At 42.0% G+C, this 5,000-nt stretch overlaps 1 protein-coding gene and 1 pseudogene across 2 annotated transcripts in view; both read left to right on the top strand.

Annotated features, from left to right (window-relative positions):
* Positions 1 to 5,000, top strand: part of LOC310799938 (NACHT, LRR and PYD domains-containing protein 12-like) — a gene marked incomplete at its 5' end in the record, with an annotated part of 58,176 nt that overhangs the window by 24,481 nt on the left and 28,695 nt on the right. The gene's annotated exons all lie outside the window — the stretch shown is intronic.
* On the top strand, positions 1,335 to 2,478 carry LOC310800239 (stonustoxin subunit beta pseudogene; annotated as a pseudogene). Its single transcript has 2 exons — positions 1,335 to 1,410; positions 1,949 to 2,478. The product of its transcript is annotated as a stonustoxin subunit beta pseudogene (transcript).

Consider the following 5,000-nt stretch of genomic DNA (forward strand, 5'->3'; position numbering starts at 1 on the left):
GAGGCCTGTACTACAAAGCCAGTTTAGTGGTTTAGCGAGGTAACTTCAGGTTTAAACCAGGTTTGGCCGTACTACAAAGCAAGTTAACTTCTTACCGACATATATTTCCATAGCAACTTATGCTTCACACTTAACCTGGTCCGTAGCAGGTTAAGTTGCAAGGATAAGATTAGACCTTAGATACACCGCCCACGAACCAATCGAATCAGCAGTTTGGAAAAATGGCCAACCCCTTTCTGGACTAGTTTCCCATCAAGGAAGGAGCACGAATTGTAATGTTGAATTAATCAAGGACTAAAGCCTTGCACTTGTTGCAGGCTACATTTTAATTAAGCCCTACTTACCACTTTGGAATATGTTTTTATATATTCATTTTTGTGCTCTCAAGTAGCCTAGATACGTTGTTTGACCCCGCCGATCGATTGCAGCTGAATAGTGAGTGGAGAAATATCACTAAACTGGCATAAAAAGGTTACATAAACGTCTCCAAAGCGCACGGTGCCGTGTGCGCAACGGAGCTGAGACTGACGTTGGGTTGGAATTAAAATGGTCATAGCCTACATGCTAGAATAGCCTACTACATCTAAGCAGTTTAATATGGGATCACCTGCACACAGGCGATCCCATATTAAGATGATTCATATCTAGGCTACTCCTGCATTTTGCAGTTGCAACTGTGTTGCTTTTGGCCTGTATGATGTGATTGAACTTCATATTTCCAGCATCATTATATGAAATATGGAGATATGCGACTCTGCTGACGATAGCCTATAGCCTATATGTGACCACGAAATAGGCTATTTTTTATAAATGAAATCTATGCCCGCACGTACCGTGTCAATTCAGTTCAGAAGCATTTATTTTATTTTATTATCATTCTTTTTTTTATTGATTAGCCTATAGGAATTATTCAGTCAGTGCGACTAAACACTCATGAGATCATTATTATTCATTGAGCCTAAATGGTCTATAGCTACATACCGATTTTGGACTGAGATAGATTACACATTGCTTCCACAAAAGACTGTAGATAGAGAGCTGTAGATAGCCTACGAAACCGCTCTTCAAAGAAATTACTGGTGTGGATAAAAGTGGTCTTTAGACAGTCATTCGGGAACAGACTAATAATATCCAACGCAGATTTTTTTTTGCGGATTCATTCAATGAGGAAATAGGCATGTCTGGCGCTTTGGTGGCGAAATCAAGCAAGCTGAATAACTTATGCATTTAGACAATCTGCAAATTTTTGCCAGCCCTCCTTTCGCCGCTTATTATGTGCAACAGTGTTGCCCTTTGTTTTTATTAGATGTTTAAAAACCTCATCTTTCGTGAATATGAGCGTTTGCTCCTCAAGCGAGAAATATGCGGCTCTGCTGCTGCTGCTGCTGCTGCTGCCAGTCAGACCTATGAGTCAGACGCAGCCGATGACGTGTTTGGCGTCTCCATGTTGTGATTGGTCAGACGTCGGAGAGAACGCCCTTTTTATGTGCACGAGCTGATGTGCACGAGCATTTTCATGTGCACGAGCCTAGAGCTCGATTAGAAAAACCTGGTTCCACTAAACGAGTGGCAAACGAGCTTCGTAGTACAAGTTAACTACAATCGAGCTGATCTGGTTTAGACAAACCAGATCAAGGGACAGATCCTGGATCTTCTAATACAACATTCGTAGTACAGGCCTCAGGTGTGAGGAAATGTAAGTGTGTATTTTATTTAGTTTGATTCATAAAAACAAAGCAACACATTAAACTAGTGAGAAGGAAAGTGCATCTACAGCACAGTCTGTGACGTCCATTCATTCACATCCTGTGAGTCAGGAAGATGGCTGACATCATGTGACATCATCAAACTGCTGAGAAATGAACTGTCAATAAATCAACAAACAAACAAACAAACATGTTTATTAGATGAGAAGCTGCTGCTGTAACGAGTCTTGTTGTCTCATCAGATGCCTGTGATCTCACACTGGACCCAAACACAGCACACAGAGAGCTCCTCCTGTCTGAAGACAACAGAAAGGTGACGAGTGTGAGAGAGAAGCAGCCATATCCTGATCACCCAGAGAGATTTGACTACAGGCCTCAGCTGCTGTGTAGAGATGGTCTGACTGGTCGCTGTTATTGGGAGGTGGAAAGGAAAAGAGGGGTTGAGATAGGAGTGACTTACAGAGGAATCAGCAGGAGAGGAGGGGGTGCTGACAGCATGCTTGGAGGGAATGAAAAGTCCTGGAGTCTGAGGTGCTCTGATGATTGTTACTCTGCCTATCACAATAAGAGACGCACAGACATACCTCTCCCCTCCTCCTCTCGCTCTAACAGAGTCACAGTGTATCTTGACGGGCCTGCTGGCTCTCTGTCCTTCTACACAGTTTCCTCTGACAAACTGATTCACCTCCACACTTTCCAGTCCAAATTCACTGAACCACTTTACCCTGGGTTTAGTCTCAGTTCTGTTGATGACTCAGTGTCTCTGTGTTAGATAGAGTGAGACAGAAACACACTGTGACCAAACACAAACACCTAAAGTCACAATAGTGTTTGCATGCAAGTTCATTGCTCATGTGGTTGTGAACAGACATGATCTCTGTGTGTGTGTGTGTGTGTGTGTGTGTGTGTGTGTGTGTGTGTGTGTGTGTGTGTGTGTGTGTGTGTGTGTGTGTGCGTGCGTGCGTGCGTGCGTGCGTGCGTGCGTGCGTGCGTGTGTGTGTGTGTGTGTGTGTGTGTGTGTGTGTGAGAACAGTAACTGGACAGAGTTTTAACATCACATACAACAAGAACAGACATTTTAGTCTGAAAATGATCAACATAAATGAAGAATGTTTGATGTGTATAGTTTGAAACAGAACTTGTTGACTTGAATATGTCATTATTGTTGTCTTTAAATAAAGCAGTGTATTATTGCTCTGTTGTTAAATCAGTTGAGTGATGAAAATCAAGCAACATGTAACTGTTGATTGACACTAGTGTGTGATTGGTTGAAGATGTGACTGAGCCTCTGATTGGCCTTCATGTACAGTATCTACTAAGCACTAAGTACTCATGTGAAGCACTTAGCAGCTAAATGTGTCTCTGATGACATCATAACAGCAACAATGTAGAACTTTACATCACAGAATTATTATAAACTGTCTTCTGTCTCTGCTTTCATATGATGTCATGTATATGTTCATGTAGTCTGCATTGTTTGTATGGATTTATATGACACATGACTCACTGTATTTACTTTGTCTTGACAATCTTATGATCACTTGATGTACTAGTTTGATCCTTTTCTATCTTCTATTTCTTTGTTTTGATTTCCCTCAAATATATTTGTTTTTTATTGATTCTCTTTTTCATCCGTTCACTTTGGCAACACAGGAATGTTCTTGTCAACAAGCCAGTAAAGCAGGTTGAGACTGAAGGAGAGAGAGAGACTCGCGCGCACTAGAGAGAGAGAGAGAGAGAGAGAGAGAGAGAGAGAGAGACACTCGTGCCACTAGAGAGCGCGAGAGTCTCTCTCTCTCTCTCTCTCTCGGGCGCGCGAGTCTCTCTCTCCCCCTCGCTCTCGCTCTCTCTCGGTCGCGCGAGTCTCTCTCTCCCCCTTGCTCTCTCTCTCTCGGGCGCGCAAGTCTCTCTCTCCCCCTCGCTCTCTCTCTCTCTCTCTCTCTCTCTCTCTCTCTCTCTCTCTCTCTCTCGGGCGCGCGCTAACAGAGCTACTCCATCTCGTGGAGGAGGACGCTCCTTTACGTTCAGAGTAGAAACAACAAAGCCAGCCAGCCTGCACACATGCTGTAGCGTGGCCTGTTTAATCCACCAGAGGGCGACATTTATCCACACAAACCCTCATCTTAAAGAGAACAGATCCCATTGTCCCAAAGGTGACCTTACTGAAAACTGCATGTTTTGCTTAATAGTATATATTATACATATATATATACAAAACTGAGGATCACTAAAGTGTATTTTTTTTTTCTTTCTTTTGATTTGTTTATAATTTGTTTTTTCTTTATTCTATTTTTATTTTAACATTGTAAGAGATTTGTTATATTGTGAAGAAAGGGGCAGGACTAGATAAGCATTTGCTTCCTTCTGCTCCTTCTCGAACATTTTGCTTTTTTGAGGAGATTTGTTAGATTCAAATGTTTATTTTTGTGTTTTGTGTTTTATCCTTTTTATTGTATTTTATATGGTTGATTGTTCGAGATAAAAAATAAACTCAACTCAACTCAACTCAACTATATTTTTTATTTTATTCACACAACATATAATGACACATACACAATATAGCCTACATACAACCATGAAGTTAAAGCAGAAACACAGCCAGCCTCTCTCCAGCTGAATGAAAGACAAACCAACTCAAGAGAAATGAGAGAAACTGTGGCAGAAAATAAACAATACAAATAATAAATGTGTCAGACAGAAAGAGGGAAAGAGAGAGAGAGAGGGAGGGAGAGAAAGAGAGGGGAGAGAGAAAGAGGGAAAGAGAGAGAGAGAGAGGGAGAGAAAGAGAGGGGAGAGAGAAAGAGAGGGGAGAGAGAAAGGGAAAGAGAGAGAGGGAGGGACGAAGAGAAAGAGAGGGGAGAGAGAAAGGGAGGGAGAGAAAGAGAGGGAGAGAGAGAAGCAACAAGTGACAGAAAAAAGAAGTAGATAGAGAGAGAAACAGTCTGTGTGTGTGTCAGGCCCGGCTCCAGACCCAAGTTACAGAGGGGGCCTGCCCCTAGCTTGGGGGGGCCAAGCTACCCAAGGGGGGTCCGGGGGGATTCTTCCCCGGAAGAATATTTTGTACATTTTAAAGTAAAATTCGTCAACCTGGTGCATTTGAGAGCAAAATGAAGAGGCTAAATCTATGAAGAACTACACACATCTCTAATGTGTTGTGACTTTACAAATAGGCCTAAACAATTAATATTAAATGTATTTACACATTGTGCACAAATTGCATTCATTGTGACAAATTTACAATACTTAATATCCAGCCAGAATCATTGCAAATGGATGTTCAAAGTAACAGTTAGC

Source organism: Poromitra crassiceps (genome assembly GCF_964638095.1).
Source record: "Poromitra crassiceps genome assembly, chromosome: 29".
NCBI classification, from domain to species: domain Eukaryota; kingdom Metazoa; phylum Chordata; class Actinopteri; order Beryciformes; family Melamphaidae; genus Poromitra; species Poromitra crassiceps.